The 18,308-nt window shown below is 45.5% G+C and overlaps 1 non-coding gene across 1 annotated transcript; it reads right to left on the reverse strand.

Annotated features, from left to right (window-relative positions):
• Nucleotides 1–649: 649 nt before the first annotated feature.
• trnaa-ugc (transfer RNA alanine (anticodon UGC)) lies at nt 650–726 on the reverse strand. Its single transcript has one exon. It is a non-coding gene; the product is annotated as a tRNA-Ala (tRNA).
• Nucleotides 727–18,308: the final 17,582 nt, after the last annotated feature.

The following is an 18,308-nucleotide window of genomic DNA, read 5'->3' on the forward strand; positions in this document are numbered from 1 at the left end:
TTGACTATGATTGGTGTTAAAACAATTCTAATTAAATTATTAAATTAAATCATACTCTACCTTAAATACATTGTGTTTAAAAATGCATGTGTTTGTTATGAAAAATAATGCTATTAAACATTTGCATTTAAAGTATAACTGTTTAATGTATATAAACAAAGTCCATAAATCTAACCATTCAAAACGAATACAATCTGAACAGCATAATAGAATAGTGCACCATATCAAAGAAAAATAAATAACAATGTGCAAAACTGCAGCATCCCACTTAAAACATTAAACTGGTCCCTCTTTTCTCTCTCTTCTTTATTGCCATGTTACAACCAGCAGCACACAGCAATGCATGACCATATTTTGCTTTCCATACACTAAGTTGACTGTGCCTTTAAACAGCTTGGAAAATTCCAGAAAATGATGTCATGGCTTTAGAAGCTTCTGATAGGCTAATTGACATCATTTGAGTCAATCGGAGGTGTACCTGTGGATGTATTTCAAGGCCTACCTTCAAACTCAGTGCCTCTTTGCTTGACATCATGGGAAAATCAAAAGAAATCAGCCAAGACCTCAGAAAAAAAATTGTACATTTACATTTAGCAGACGCTCTTATCCAGAGCGACTTACAAATTGGAAAGTTCATACATATTCATCCTGGTCCCCCCGTGGGAATTGAACCCACAACCCTGGCGTTGCAAGCGCCATGCTCTACCAACTGAGCCACACGGGACCAGTTGGTAGAGCACAATTGACCTCCACAAGTCTTGTTCGTCCATGGGAGCAATTTCCAAATGCCTGAAGGTACCACGTTCATCTGTACAAACAATAGTACGCAAGTATAAACACCATGGGACCACACAGCCGTCATACCGCTCAGGAAGAAGACGCACTCTGTCTCCTAGAGATGAACGTACTTTGGTGCAAAAAGTGCAAATCAATCCCAGAACAACAGCAAAGGACCTTGTGAAGATGCTGGAGGAAACAGGTACAAAAGTATCTATATCCACAGTAAAAAGAGTCCTATATCGAAATAACCTGAAAGGCTGCTCAGCAAGGAAGAAGCCACTGCTCCAAAACCGCCATAAAAAAGCCACATGGGGACAAAGATCGTACTTTTTGGAGAAATGTCCAGTACTATTATGTCCAGTACTATATTTTTGGAGAAATGTCCAGTACTATATTTTTGTTTCTGATGAAACAAAAATAGAACTGTTTGGCTATAATGACCATCGTTATGTTTGGCGGGAAAAGGGGGAGGCTTGCAAGCCGAAGAACACCATCCCAACCGTGAAGCACGGGGGTGGCAGCATCATGTTGTGTGGGTGCTTTGCTGCAGGAGGGACTGGTGCACTTCACAAAATAGATGGCATCATGAGGTAGAAAAATGATGTGGATATATTGAAGCAACATCTTACGACATCAGTCAGGAAGTTAAAGCTTGGTCGCAAACGGGTCTTCCAAATGGACAATGAGTCCAAGCATACTTCCAAAGTTGTGGCAAAATGGCTCAAGGACAACAAAGTCAAGGTATTGGAGTGGCCATCACAAAGCCCTGACCTCAATCTCATAGAAAATATGTGGGCAGAAATGAAAAAGCGTGTGTCAGCAAGGAGGCCTACAAACCTGACTCAGTTACACCAGCTATGTCAGGAGGAATGGGCCAAAATTCACCCAACTTATTGTGGGAAGCAATTGGAAGGCTACCCAAGTTAAACGATTTAAAGGCAATGCTTCCAAATACTAATTGAGGTTATGTAAACTTCTGACCCACTGGGAATGTGATGAAACAAGTTTTAATGACTCCAACCTAAGTGTATGTAATTTCCGACTTCAACTGTATATGGTTGTATGATCTCTGTGGTAACTGTTCACTGAGGATAACTCTGATGCTATCTACAGTATATGGTTGTATGATCTCTGTGGTAACTTGTATCTGGACAGAGGGAACTCTGAATTACTATATGCAAAGAGGTTTTATTGTCTTCTCAGGAATTCTGTATTTTTCTTTACATTGGTCTCATCCCCCACATAAGCCCTTAGATGCTGTGACACCCTGTGGAGATTGGGCCTTGGTGGTCAGGTTACACTGTAAACTTGGTATCGTTTGACTGGTCATTGGTTTTGGGTTGAGAAGGTTATACCTTCAGATGTTATAAATGTAAAAAATACCCTTGTTCTCTTATCCTCTAGCTTTATGTCTTGTATGTGAATCCATTCATTTTAGTTATTATATATTACTTCCTTTGATATTCGCTTCTCATGACTATTCCTTGATCTTAGCCAGCTAAACTCATAATACTTGATTGCACGTGGCTAAACCATTTGACATTTTTTGTACCCTTATTTTACCAGGTAAGTTGACTGAGAACACGTTATCATTTACAGCAACGACCTGGGGAATGGTTACAGGGGAGAGGAGGAGGATGGGGGTGAATGAGCCAATTGTACACTGGGGATGATTAGGTGACCGTGACGGTATGAGGGCCAGATTGGGAATTTTTGTATATTGCTAATTATCTTTATGAGGTCAGATAAATATTTTAATAGGCTAATAATTGCTTAGTCTTTATTGTGAGTCGCATGTGAGGTATTTATAGTATCATATGTATCAAGGAATGGTCATGAGAAGCAAATATCAAAGCAAGTATTATATAATTATATAACTATGTAAAATGAATGGATTCACATACAAGGCATAAAGCTTGAGTTTCAAAGAATTAACAAGCATTACAAGACATCATTCTAAGCATATACATGGCTTGGGTGACTGAAGTCTTTGGCAATTCTTCGGGCTTTCCTCTAGTGCTTTGTGGTCGAGGGCGGTGCGTTTACCATACCAAGCAGTGATGCAGCCAATCAAGATGCTCTCGATGGTGCAACTGTAGAACTTTTTGAGGATCTGAGGCCCCATGCCAAATCTTTTCAGCCTTCTGAGGGGGAAGAGGCGTTGTCATGCGGGTGTGTGTATAGACAATGTTAAGTCTTTAGTGATGTTGACACCAAGGAACTGTCACGCCCTGGCCTTAGTATTCTTGATTTCTTTATTATTTTAGTTAGGTCAGGGTGTGACATGGGGAATGTTTGTGTTTTGTCTCGTTTTGGGTGGTTATATGGTAAAAGGGGGTGTTGGGTTTAGTGTATGGGTTTGTGTTGAGTGAATGTTTCTAGGTATGTCTATGGTTGCCTGACTGGTTCTCAATCAGAGACAGATGTCTTTCATTTGTCTCTGATTGGGAGCCATATTTAAGGCAGCCATAGGCATCATGCGTTTGTGGGTAATTGTCTATGTGTAGTGTTTGTCAGCACTATTTGTCTATATAGCTTCACGGTTGTCAGTTTGTTATTTTGTTAGTTTGTGTATAGTGTTCGTTTCGTGTTTTTCTCTCTTCTAAATAAAAGAAGATGTATTTTTCACACGCTGCGCCTTGGTCCAATCTCTCACCGCAAGACGATCGTGACAGGAACTTGAAGCTCTCGACCCGCTCCACTGCAGCCCCGTTGATGTGGATGAGGCGTGCTCTCCACTCTTCCTCCTGAAGTCCACGATCAGCTCCTATTCAAACAGACTCAATCATCGTACATACCTGTCTCAAACTGACACAATGGTCAATCGTCTGTGTCTCTCTGTCTCTCTCTTACAGAAGCTTGCAGATACAGGACAACCAGGGTTTCCAATAGAGGAGGTGAAACGGTGTCTTGTTTTGAGCCAAGAGGAAGTAATGACCCTGTGTGCGGGACAGGATTGAAAAGCTCGGAGGGCTGCTGTGTTTACATTAAAGACGACCAGGCGTGGTTGAAGTGGGACGAGAAAACAACATTGAGATGTGACAGCACACATTATGGTGAGGACTCTAATTAGTATGTGTGTTGTGTGAAAAAATATTAATTCAAATCAATTTTTTGTTTCAGGGAACAGCGATGGTGAATGTGCCAGTAATCAATCCAGTGAGTTAAAGATAGTAGGCTCCTCAACATAATAGACTACTTACACTAACTAGACAGTTCTGAAAAGGCAAATCTATGCCTAAATTCAGTTATTCATTTTATTACAACGCTCAATGTCTTCCTATGCATCATCAGCACTTCATCAGTTCCATTTTATTTCTCCCTACTTCCCTTTCTCTCTTTTTCTTCAGGAGTGATTATACTCTCCTTTCTCTTTCTCCCCTCTCCATCTCCTCTTTCCCCCCTGTCCATCTCCTCTTTCCCCCCCTGTCCATCTCCTCTTTCCCCCCCTGTCCATCTCCTCTTCCCCCCCCCCTGTCCCCCCCCCCCCCCCCTATCCATCTCCTCTTCCCCCCCCTGTCCATCTCCTCTTCCCCCCCCTGTCCATCTCCTCTCCCCCCCCTGTCCATCTCCTCTTCCCTCCCCCCCTGTCCATCTCCTCTTCCCCCCCCTGTCCATCTCCTCTTTCCCCCCCTGTCCATCTCCTCTTTCCCCCCCCTGTCCATCTCCTCTTTCCCCCCCTGTCCATCTCCTCTTTCCCCCCCTGTCCATCTCCTCTTCCCCCCCCTGTCCATCTCCTCTTTCCCCCCCCCCGTCCATCTCCTCTTTCCCCCCCCTGTCCATCTCCTCTCTTCCCCCCCCCGTCCATCTCCTCTCTTCCCCCCCCCCTGTCCATCTCCTCTCTTTCCCCCCCCCTGTCCATCTCCTCTCTTTCCCCCCCTGTCCATCTCCTCTCTCCCCCCCCCCCGTCCATCTCCTCTCTTCCCCCCCCCCTGTCCATCTCCTCTTCCCCCCCCTGTCCATCTCCTCTTTCCCCCCCCCTGTCCATCTCCTCTTTCCCCCCCCCTGTCCATCTCCTCTTTCCCCCCCCCCTGTCCATCTCCTCTTTCCCCCCCCCCTGTCCATCTCCTCTTTCCCCCCCCCCCGTCCATCTCCTCTTTCCCCCCCCTGTCCATCTCCTCTCTTCCCCCCCCCGTCCATCTCCTCTCTTCCCCCCCTGTCCATCTCCTCTCTTTCCCCCCCCCTGTCCATCTCCTCTCTTTCCCCCCCCTGTCCATCTCCTCTCTCCCCCCCCCCGTCCATCTCCTCTCTTCCCCCCCCCTGTCCATCTCCTCTTCCCCCCCCCTGTCCATCTCCTCTTTCCCCCCCCCCTGTCCATCTCCTCTTTCCCCCCCCCTGTCCATCTCCTCTTTCCCCCCCCCTGTCCATCTCCTCTTTCCCCCCCCCTGTCCATCTCCTCTTTTTCCCCCCTCTCCATCTCCTCTTTGTCCCCCCCTCTCCATCTCCTCTTTCCCCCCCCCCGTCCATCTCCTCTTCCCCCCCCCCCTGTCCATCTCCTCTTCCCCCCCCCCCTGTCCATCTCCTCTTCCCCCCCCCCCTGTCCATCTCCTCTTTTTCCCCCCTGTCCATCTCCTCTTTTTCCCCCCCGTCCATCTCCTCTTTCCCCCCCCAGTCCATCTCCTCTCTTCCCCCCCCCTTTCCATCTCCTCTCTCCCCCCCCCCCCTGTCCATCTCCTCTCTTTCCCCCCCTGTCCATCTCCTCTCTCCCCCCCCCTGTCCATCTCCTCTTTCCCCCCCCCTGTCCATCTCCTCTTTCCCCCCCCCTGTCCATCTCCTCTTTCTCCCCCCCCCCTGTCCATCTCCTCTTTCTCCCCCCCCCTGTCCATCTCCTCTTTCTCCCCCCCCTGTCCATCTCCTCTTCCCCCCCCCCTGTCCATCTCCCCCCCCCCCTTGTCCATCTCCTCCCCCCCCCCTGTCCATCTCCTCTTCCCCCCCCCCTGTCCATCTCCTCTTTTCCCCCCCCCCTGTCATCTCCTCTTTCTCCCCCCCCTGTCCATCTCCTCTTCCCCCCCCCCCCTGTCCATCTCTTCTCTTTTCCCCCCCCTGTCCATCTCCTCTTCCCCCCCCCCCCTGTCCATCTCCTCTTCCCCCCCCCCCCTGTCCATCTCCTCATTGCTATCTCCAACAGTATGGCATAGGTATGATATGACACAAAACACCACAGAACCATTGTTTTTCTCTGTCAGGCCTTGACTGTGATGGAGAGATTTCTGCCAACACGACACCTGGCACAGACACACCTGGTACAGACCTCTTTCAAACATTATTACCTATATTTTATGTGTCCATTTGTCATAACCTAACCAGTTTAAAATAACTTTGATAAATACACATGTATAAATGCTTATCACAGGTAAAACAGTAATGGAGGACAGACCCAATAGACCCCCCCCCCCCCCCCTTGACTGTGTGACTGCTGTTTGTTAAGTCTTTCTCTCCACAGTAGGAGTGCAGTATCTGTGTTCCTCCCCACATGTCTACGTGCTGCTTCTCCCCAAAACAAATGCCCAAAGCTAGATGAGTGAGAGTCATTCTAATACACGCCCTCCTGCATACTGAGTTATTCTGAAGGAAGTAAGATAGCTGGTCATTTTAGTTAAGTAAATTAGTAGGTTACAAATGAGAATTAATGCTTATAAATGTTCTATAAATCATTAGAAATGCTTATTAATTGTAATGCTTGGAAATCTATTGGTAGTATGAAATCTATTGGTAGTATGAAATCTATTTATAAATGTGTCAAAGTGCTACCTAATGTTTGTCCTAATTTGAGAATAATGAGACTTAGTGGGTTGGTGGTACTTTTTACTGCATGTTTACATCTAAACAAGGTCTGCACTATAAATACCACCTGGTTGATTTGACTGGATTTTGAATATGGACACGTATTCACAAAGTACCTCAGAGTATGCGTGCTGATCTATAATCAGTTTAGCCTTTAAGATCAAAATGAACACAATTACATTAAAGCAGCACTCGCTCTGTGAATGAGCCCTGCTTTCAGGTCATGACTCCATGGTTTTGTTTACTTGTATGAGAATTAAGCAATAAGGCCCGAAGGGGGTGTGGTATATGGCCAATACACTACACATAAAGGCTGTTCTTATGCGCAACACAGAGTGCCTGGACACAGCCCTTAGCTGTGGTATATTGGCCATTATATCACAAAAAACCTGAGGTGCCGTATTGCTATTATAAACTGGTTACTGTTGTATTTTTACTGCTCTAATTACATGTTTTGTCATACCTGTGGTATACGGTCTGATATACAACGGCTGTCAGCCAATCAGCATTCAGGGCTCGAACTACACTAGCTTTTCCTCTTTTAGTTCTACAGACAAAATATAACATCTGAGTTGAATTTGTTACATTACAATTGATTTCACTGTAACATTGACTCTCACAGAACAGCAGAACACTACCCGGAACGGGACACCCCCTGCCAGCCCAAGAGGTAAGTGTTTTGGCAAAACAGCCAGACACACTTGCGTTTGTTGTTGGATATTTTTGTGCAGTAGATGCCGTGTGCCTCCTAGAGAAATGAATGGCGATTCAAAGACCATGGAGGCGCTTAATGGGACATTTCACTCATAAATTAATGTTTTGTCAGATGTTTTCAGAGCTTGAAACTAGAGTAATGTTAAGATCAGGGATGCAAACTGGTCACCATTCAGCGAAATTCGCCGTTTTTAATTCAAAATAGGTAACCTACGTGATTCGTGTAGATCCGATGGGAGGGAGAGGTCTTTGGCTCACTACTGGCTGAAAGCAAACGAGTGATGCGCGTTTGGAGCAATACTGGCTGTATCCAAGGCTCAGCCAATTGTTGACATAACAACAGAATGCAGCACAGCACGCGACTGAAGAGACAACCAACTTACTAGTTACAGCATCAGCTAGCGCTCTGGAAAGGCAGCTTGTCAGTTACACCAGCGCGTCCCCTGAACGATAACGAAGAGGTAACGTTAGGTGAGAAGCCTGACCATGGAGACGGGGGTGGTGAAGGTTATGAAGCGTACTTCATGAACTGTATCCAAAAAACAACTGGCATTTGGAAAGTTTGAGGTGAGGGAGAAAGTGTGGTGGAACAAGTATTGTTAGCATTGTTAAGTATCTTGCTAGCTGGATTGAATTCTCCATTAGCTAGCCAGTTAGCCAATTTAACTAATCAAATAATTGAGTTTATGGTGTGAAAATTAGCTGGCTAATAAAGTCAGATGGCTGACGTTGATGCGCTAACGTTAGTAACCAAACCAATTCGCTATAGTATTAACTGGTATACGATTCCTTGCCGTTGTTGTGCCTGTAACAGCTCGACTGAACATTTAGTCCACTTTTTATGGAACGTTTTCCAGGTGATATCATCGCCTGGAACTCAAGCCTAACCTCGTCCTGACAGGCAGCGCAGACATAATCCTCCAATGCTTCATTCCAAGATGGCATAGCAGTCAGACGTCCTTTGTCCTCGTCTTGTCGTGTCCCATGTATATATATATATATTTACATATTTTCTTCGCATATCTTTTTATACATATTTTTTTCTTCTAAAAACTCAACTTCAAAAGACTCTCCTGCAACCCGCCTCACCAATAAAAAAAAAAAAGAGTATTATTCACCTCAAATCTGAAATTCACAACAGAAGCTAGCCAGAAGCTAGCCAGAATGTTAATATTCAGCTAACCACGGTTGGCGGTCATCAGCTATCCTTTAGCTCGAAAAGCTATCGCCAGTTTTGTACAACGCGACTCAGACCAGAGTATACCAGACCTATTTTCTCTCCATATCCCCGGATTTCTACCGCAAGCTCTGGACATTTACATCTGGATCTTGCAGCTAGCTAGCTGCTATCCGAGTGACTATTGGCTTACGTCGGTCCCAGAGCAAACATAAATTATTCCGGAGTTAGCCAGCTGAAGAGTTCCATCAACCACTCCTGGGCTACAATCACCTATCCGGACCCGTTTTACTGCCGATGCAGAGCCCCACCGGGCCTTCACGACTGGTCTACCGACGTTATCTGCCCGAGGGAGTTATACAACTGGCCCCTCCGTCGCGACGTAACCTGAACGCCCATCTGCGGCCCGCTAATCGTTAGCTGTCTTATCGGCTGCTATCTGAATAGGTCTATCAGACAATTTTCTTGGGTCACTATAACTATATCTATTTTGCCAATTGGATTGGTCCCCTCTACCACACGGAACCCCACTAATTTACCGACGGAAACGCACGAGGTGGCTAAAAACAGACCTCCATCCTCTGCCAGCTTGCTACCCATGGCCCAGCTAGCTTTCTGAATCGCCGTGACCCCAACCAACCTCACTACTCACTGGACCCTTATGATCACTCGGCTAAGCATGCCTCTCATTAATGTCAATATGCCTTGTCCATTGCTTATCTAGTTAGTGTTTATTGGCTTATTTCACTGTAGAGCCTCTAGCCCTGCTCATTATACCTTATCCAACATTTCAGTTCCACCACCCACACATGCAATGACATCACCTGGTTTCAATTATGTTTCTAGAGACAATATCTCTCATCACTCAATGCCTAGGTTTACCTCCACTGTATTCACATCCTACCATACCTTTGTCTGTACATTATACCTTGAAGCTATTTTATCGCCCCCAGAAACCTGCTCCTTTTACTCTCTGTTCCAGATGTCCTAGACGACCAATTCTCATAGCTTTTAGCCGTACCCTTATCCTACTCCTCCTCTGTTCCTCTGGTGATGTAGAGGTGAATCCAGGCCCTGCAATGCCTAGCTACACTCCTATTCCCCAGGCGCTCTCTTTTGATGACTTCTGTAACCATAATAGCCTTGGTTTCATGCATGTTAACATTAGAAGCCTCCTCCCTAAGTTTGTTTTATTCACTGCTTTAGCACACTCTGCCAACCCGGATGTCCTAGCCATGTCTGAATCCTGGCTTAGGAAGACCACCAAAAACTCTGAAATCTCCATCCCTAACTACAACATTTTCAGACAAGATAGAACGGCCAAAGGGGGCGGTGTTGCAATCTACTGCAGAGATAGCCTGCAGAGTTCTATCCTACTATCCAGGTCTGTAACCAAACAATTTGAACTTCTACTTTTAAAAATCCACCTCTAAATACAAGTCTCTCACCGTTGCCGCCTGCTATAGACCACCCTCTGCCCCCAGCTGTGTTCTGGACACCATATGTGAACTGATTGCCCCCCATCTATCTTCAGAGCTCGTGCTGCTAGGTGACCTAAACTGGGACATGCTTAACACCCCAGCCATCCTACAATCTAAGCTTGATGCCCTCAATCTCACACAAATTATCAATGAACCTACTAGGTACCACCCCAAAGCCGTAAACACGGGCACCCTCATAGATATCATCCTAACCAACTTGCCCTCTAAATACACCTCTGCTGTTTTCAACCAAGATCTCAGCGATCACTGCCTCCTTGCCTGCATCCGTAATGGGTCAGCGGTCAAACGATCTCCACTCATCACTATCAAACGCTCCCTGAAACACTTCAGCGAGCAGGCCTTTCTAATCGACCTGGCCCGGGTATCCTGGAAGGATATTGACCTCATCCCGTCATTAGAGGATGCCTGGTTATTTTTTTTGAATGCCTTCCTCACCATCTTCAATAAGCATGCCCCATAGAATAAATTTAGAACCAGGAACAGATATAGCCCTTGGTTCTCTCCAGACCTGACTGCCCTTAACCAACACAAAAACATCCTATGGCATTCTGCATTAGCATCGAACAGCCCCCGTGATATGCAACTTTTCAGTTAGAAACCAATGTACACAGGCAGTTAGAAAAGCCAAGGCTAGCTTTTTCAAGCAGAAATTTGCTTCCTGCAACACAAACTCAAAAAAGTTCTGGGACACTGTAAAGTCCATGGAGAATAAGAACACCTCCTCCCAGCTGCCCACTGCACTGAGGATAGGAAACTCTGTCACCACCGATAAATCCACTATAATTGAGAATTTCAATAAGCATTTTTCTACGGCTGGCCATGCTTTCCACCTGGCTACCCCTACCCCGGTCAACAGCACTGCACCCTCCACAGCAACTCGCCCAAGCCTTCCCCATTTCTCCTTCTCCTAAATCCAGTCAGCTGATGTTCTGAAAGAGCTGCAAAATCTGGACCCCTACAAATCAGCCGGGCTAGACAATCTGGACCCTTTCTTTCTAAAATGTTCTGCTGAAATTGTTGCAACCCCTATTTACTAGCCTGTTCAATCTCTCTTTTGTGTCGTCTGAGATTCCCAAAGATTGGAAAGCAGCTGCGGTTATCCCCCTCTTCAAAGGGGGGGACACTCTTGACCCAAACTGCTACAGACCTATATCTATCCTACCCTGCCTTTCTAAGGTCTTTGAAAGCCAAGTCAACAAACAGATTACCGACCATTTTGAATCCCACCGCACCTTCTCCGCTATACAATCTGGTTTCAGAGCTGGTCATGGGTGCACCTCAGCCACGCTCAAGGTCCTAAACGATATCTTAACCGCCATCGATAAGAAGCAATACTGTGCAGCCGTATTCATTGACCTGGCCAAGGCTTTCGACTCTGTCAATCACCACATCCTCATCGGCAGACTCGATAGCCTTGGTTTCTCAAATGATTGCCTCGCCTGGTTCACAAACTACTTCTCTGATAGAGTTCAGTGTGTCAAATCGGAGGGCCTGTTGTCCGGGCCTCTGGCAGTCTTTATGGGGGTGCCACAGGGTTCAATTCTTGGGCCAACTCTCTTCTCTGTATACATCAATGATGTCACTCTTGCTGCTGGTGATTCCCTGATCCACCTCTACGCAGACGACACCATTCTGTATAAACGAGCTTCAACACCATACAACACTCCTTCTGTGGCCTCCAATTGCTCTTAAATACAAGTAAAACTAAATGCATGCTCTTCAACCGATCGCTGCCTGCACCTGCCCGCCCGTCCAGAGTAGTGAGTTGCCTGCTGCCAAACATACCCTCGTAAAACGTAAAACTGACCATCCTACCGATCCTCGACTTCGGCGATGTCATTTACAAAATAACCTCCAACACCCTACTCAATAAATTGGATGCAGTCTAACACAGTGCCATCCGTTTTGTCACCAAAGCCCATTATTCTACCCACCACTGCGACCTGTACGCTCTCGTTGGCTGGCCCTCGCCTCCCTTATCTCACCTCATTTGCTCACATTGTATATAGACTTATTTTTCTACTGTATGTTTGTTTTACTCCATGTGTTGTTGTATTGTATACTCACTTTCAAGGCAAGGACCCCACAATAAGTAACATCTTGTTGGCATGGGTGAGGAAGGGCACCACACGCCCATCTGGAGATACTACACCCCTTCTCTCTCAGGAATGATCTGAACACATATGTTAATAAAAGTACAGCATTTTGAAACACATTATTGATTACAATAGAGATTAATAACAGTATAGCATTTCAAAGACTTTATTGATTCCATTATAATTTCTTTTATTAAAAGCAGTTTTTACCTTGTCACTCCCTGGCATCTTTTTATCTTTCTGGATCTTTCCCCCATTGGGTCGAGGAACAGAGCCTTACTGCCCCATTGGGTCGAGGAACAGAGCCTTACTGCCCCACTGGGTCGAGGAACAGAGCCTTACTGCCCCACTGGGTCGAGGAACAGAGCCTTACTGCCCCACTGGGTCGAGGAACAGAGCCTTACTGCCCCATTGGGTCGAGGAACAGAGTCTTACTGCCCCATTGGGTCCAGGAACAGAGCCTTACTGCCCCATTGGGTCCAGGAACAGAGCCTTACTGCCCCTTTGGGTCCAGGAACAGAGCCTTACTGCCCAATTGGGTCCAGGAACAGAGCCTTACTGCCCCACTGGGTCGAGGAACAGAGCCTTACTGCCCCATTGGGTCGAGGAACAGAGCCTTACTGCCCCATTGGGTCGAGGAACAGAGCCTTACTGCCCCATTGGGTCGAGGAACAGAGCCTTACTGCCCCATTGGGTCGAGGAACAGAGCCTACTGCCCCATTGGGTCGAGGAACAGAGCCTTACTGCCCCATTGGGTCGAGGAACAGAGCCTTACTGCCCCATTGGGTCGAGGAACAGAGCCTTACTGCCCCACTGGGTCGAGGAACAGAGCCTTACTGCCCCACTGGGTCGAGGAACAGAGCCTTACTGCCCCATTGGGTCGAGGAACAGAGCCTTACTGCCCCATTGGGTCGAGGAACAGAGCCTTACTGCCCCATTGGGTCGAGGAACAGAGCCTTACTGCCCCATTGGGTCGAGGAACAGAGCCTTACTGCCCCATTGGGTCGAGGAACAGAGCCTTACTGCCCCATTGGGTCGAGGAACATAGCCCTCTTTTGGGATGGCAGCATAACCATTTTTAGACAGACAGACACATTACACACACATAAATACACACATGGCACACACACATTTTACACACGTGTATGTGTTCATATGTATATTATGTATGTATTTCTCAGTTCTTAGTACTGCCTTAGCGGCTCGTACCGTCACAGTCCAGTGGTTGTGTTCATTGATGATGCCAATAATGTACTTACTTGTACATCATTGGATCAATCTGAAATTTAAAAGAGCAAGGATACAGTTGCTTGAGTTCAAAATATGTCAAATATAATATTATGAGAATAATCCAACCAACCAACGATTTCTTGCTCCCCCAAATGGCATTAATTTCAAAGGTGTCAATGTAGAAAGCTTGCTCAGTTGACTGCCTGTTAAAATTCCGCACCAGAGGGAACATGTAGGCATTGATGGTCTGACACAAAAAAAGAAAGACAATGAAGGTAAATCTGTTACATGGAAACACAGCAATTTAGGTTTTCCTTATAAATACACAGATTACTCACACACATACAGCGTTTACATATACTGTATGTGCAACACAGTCTTACCTCATTTTCCAGCTCCATATTTGGACCAGTTCTGTGGAGATCCTGATAAAAGATTTGGCCGATTCTAGACAACAGCACATATACATCTTTCCCTCCCCAAGCCTCTGCAACACCTGGAAAAATGTACCTGCAAGATGTACTGAGATATATACATGGATTAACCTGACAAGATTACATACATAACATTGTTTATATCAGTAACTGCTGTTGGTGTGGTGACTGTGGCGGTGGAGGATGCTGGTGTGGTGGAGGATGCTGGTGTGGTGGAGGATGCTGGTGTGGTGGAGGTGGAGGATGCTGGTGTGGTGGCTGTGGAGGTGGAGGATGCTGGTGTGGTGACTGTGGAGGTGGAGGATGCTGGTGTGGTGGAGGTGGAGGATGCTGGTGTGGTGGCTGTGGAGGACGCTGGTGTGGTGGCTGTGGAGGTGGAGGACGCTGGTGTGGTGGCTGTGGAGGTGGAGGATGCTGGTGTGGTGGCTGTGGAGGACGCTGGTGTGGTGGCTGTGGAGGACGCTGGTGTGGTGGCTGTGGAGGTGGAGGATGCTGGTGTGGTGGCTGTGGAGGTGGAGGACGCTGGTGTGGTGGCTGTGGAGGTGGAGGATGCTGGTGTGGAGGTGGAGGTGGAGGATGCTGGTGTGGTGGCTGTGGAGGTGGAGGATGCTGGTGTGGTGGCTGTGGAGGTGGAGGATGCTGGTGTGGTGGCTGTGGAGGTGGAGGATGCTGGTGTGGTGGAGGTGGAGGATGCTGGTGTGGTGGCTGTGGAGGTGGAGGACGCTGGTGTGGTGGCTGTGGAGGTGGAGGACGCTGGTGTGGTGGCTGTGGAGGTGGAGGACGCTGGTGAGGTGGAGGATGCTGGTGTGGTGGCTGTGGAGGTGGAGGACGCTGGTGTGGTGGCTGTGGAGACTGCTGATTTTTATTTTATGAGGGATCCGGCGAGTTTCCTCTACATGAGGCCTCAGCTGATCCACGCTTATTTTAGGGAAGATAATCCCCTTGTCATCTTCCAAGTCCGCGCTTTTCCCTTCGAGACCTCGAATCGTATATGGCCGAGATAGTTGGGATCTAGTTTGCCTCTGCACTCATGCCCTTTCCTCTGCACTCATGTCCTTTCCTCTGCACTCATGTTGACTTATATATTTTAACTTTATTTCTCTCCCAGAGTACAATTTATTTTATTTTATTATTGTTATTATTACTACTGTACCTACATTCTTAAAAACAACCCTTTTTTTAAATGTAGGAAAAGCCATAACAGGGAAAAGCACGATGGAATGGGGGATTGAGGGATAAGGTAGAGAGAACAGTAGAGGGCTCTGAAAACTATTATTGCTGAAATAACCACTTCCTTTTGTGACTAGTCGAATACTTCCTGTGGCACACATCAGAGTCTAATACTTCCTGTGGCACACATCAGAGTCTAATACTTCCTGTGGCACACATCAGAGGGCATGATAGGTCATGATAGGTCACAAAATGCAGTCCCAAAATATAAGGGGTGGGGTGGGGGGGGGGGGGGGTTTCGTCAGGCAAGAAAATAGCCTTGCCGAAATCCCCCCCCCTTCTAATTTCTTTAATTTTGTGGCTAGAGTCAACTACTTTCTGTGGCACACATCAGAGTCAAATACTTTCTATAGAACAAACATCACATCAGGATAGGCAATGGAAAGAAATGAATAATGAATGTATGTGTGTTATATTAAACATAGAGGAGGGAGTCAAATGTAGGCAAGCAATAAACATTTCAGAACAACAACTAGTCAAATAAGACATTGGAGAGATGACACATTTTGGCAAAGAGATGTATATGTAGACTAATACACTTGAAACAAATAGCCAAACCGAAAACTGCAGACATTACTCGTGCCTCCCCGCCATCAAACCGACATAAAAAATCTAATGAAACGCAGCCTAACGTGAACAGAAATCTCAACTAGCAAGCATGTCACAGCAATGAAGAATTGAGTGTGTGTGCGTTCAAGCATGTCACAGCAATGTAGAATTGAGTGTGTGTGCGTTCAAGCAAGTCACAGCAATGGGGGGGGGGTTCTGACAGGGGGGAGCTTTCTGGCACAACACCGCTCCTCAAGTTAGAACGCAACGGGTTAGTTGCCAGGGTCCAGTCAGCAATCTGTGTGAAATGTTAACTAGCTAACGAACTAACTACGATCTGTGAAATGAATGTTTTCCCTCTAAAGTATGTGGTTAATTTTCAGAATGGGAGAATTAGGTGAAAATGAGGTGTTGCTTGTTCAACAAGTGGATTGAGGGTTAAAGTGTAGCTGGAGCTGGGCCTGGCTTAAGCTGGATGCCACCATAGAGGTGAAAGGAACACCACATCTTTCCCTCTTTCTCACTTTTGCTGGCACATTGTAGAACAGATGTCCACAGGCAGAAAGTCTACAATGTAGTAATGTGTAGCCCAAAGATATTGCTTTTGTTGTGTTGAACTTGACAGTAACACGTGTGAATGAGGGGGGATTATCATTTTTTTAACTCAGTGAATGTTATTTTTGCACACATATAGCCTTGTGCACTTGATCAATGTCTACTATAGTGTCCACTATAATAGAGCAACAATAGCATGCCTGTTTGTTTCATTCTATTTCTACTTGAAGATGTTTTTTCCCCAAGTGCAATATTTATGTGTGTGTGGTCACAAGCGTTCTATTATAAAGGCTGTCATGGTAACAAGCATTCTATTATAAAGGCTGTCATGGTAACAAGCATTCTATTATAAAGGCTGTCATGGTAACAAGCATTCTATTATAAAGGCTGTCATGGTAACAAGCATTTTATTATAAAGGCTGTCATGGTAACAAGCATTCTATTATAAAGGCTGTCATGGTAACAAGCATTCTATTATAAAGGCTGTCATGGTAACGAGCATTCTATTATAAAGGCCGTCATGGTAACGAGCATTCTATTATAAAGGCCGTCATGGTAACAAGCATTCTATTATAAAGGCCGTCATGGTAACAAGCATTCTATTATAAAGGCTGTCATGGTAACAAGCATTCTATTATTAAGGCTGTCATGGTAACAAGCATTCTATTATAAAGGCTGTCATGGTAACAAGCATTCTATTATTAAGGCTGTCATGGTAACAAGCATTCTATTATTAAGGCGTCATGGTAACAAGCATTCTATTGTAAAGGCTGTCATGGTAACACACATTCTATTGTAAAGGCTGTCATGGTAACAAGCATTCTATTGTAAAGGCTCTCATGGTAACAAGCATTCTATTGTAAAGGCTGTCATGGTAACACACATTCTATTATAAAGGCTGTCATGGTAACAAGCATTCTATTGTAAAGGCTCTCATGGTAACAAGCATTTTATTGTAAAGGCTGTCATGGTAACACACATTCTATTGTAAAGGCCGTCATGGCTAACTGCAATATTACTGTATTGTTTTTTAGGTAACAAAAGTCTAGGTAACAAATAACATTAGATTGCTTTCTTTACATGTTTTAGCTGTGAGTCAAGTTCACATGAACCACTTGTTATTTTACACACAGAGACTGATCATGGAGATCATATTATTTTTGTTGTTTAATTAATTAAAACCTGCATTTCCTCCCAGCAGGGATTTTTTGCATATTTCGGTGTCACCTTTTTGGGCCCTCAGCAGTTTGCATTCCTGAAAGATGAAGCCACGTACCATGACATTGTCTGTGTAGATCCAGCTATATGCCTCCACCCCAAATGAATGGAAAGATCATCCCTGTCTAATTTCCTGTTGTCTTGGTTTTATTCGGTGCCTATTTTGTCTATTAATTTGGGGTGGAGGCATATAGCTGGATCTACACAATGTCATGGGATAGCTTGATCTATACAACCGGTTTCGTTGGACGTGGTTTCATTTTGACATTAGAGTACTTTAGAGACCTGAAAACATCTGACAGATTTTTATTTGAAAGTGTAGTGTCCCTTTAGGTTGTCTACGTTGTTGATATTATTCCATTATTCCTTTTTATAGGTTTCGCTTCATGGACAGACAGAAAAATGTCTCATGAACTCATTGGTTAACTCATTTTCTTTCTCTTATTCTCATTTTAGATAGATGGTTCCTGTTACTCCCAGTAAGCACGGTAGCTGTGATTCTACTGGGATATGTAACGACTGTCGTCGGAAGAAGGTGAAGACCAAAACGCAGCGTGGTAAGTGTTCGTCATGTTTAATAAACTGAACACTAAAAAGCAAAAACAACAAAGTGACAACCGAAACAGCTCCGTCAGGTGCAACACACACTAAACAGAAATTAATCACCCACAACTCAAAATGGAAAACAGGCTACCTAAGTATGGCTCCCAATCAGAGACAACGATAGACAGCTGCCTCTGATTGGGAACCACACCAGGCCAAACACATAGAAAACCAACAACATAGAAAAAAGAACATAGACTGCCCACCCTAGTCACACCCTGGCCTAACCAAAATAGAGAATAAAAAGCCTCTCTATAGCCAGGGCGTGACACGGCATCTTTGAACGGCATCCTACAAACACAGGAAGAAGTCGGATTCTGTTATGTTTTTTTGTTGTCCTTGATGGCTTTTGTTTTGGCATTGTTTTCTGTTTTCCTTCGATTTTCAGTTTTTTTCTCTTTTGTTCATTTTTGTTGTTGTTGGTGCATTGGGGGAT

Source organism: Salvelinus alpinus, chromosome 27 (genome assembly GCF_045679555.1).
Source record: "Salvelinus alpinus chromosome 27, SLU_Salpinus.1, whole genome shotgun sequence".
NCBI classification, from domain to species: domain Eukaryota; kingdom Metazoa; phylum Chordata; class Actinopteri; order Salmoniformes; family Salmonidae; genus Salvelinus; species Salvelinus alpinus.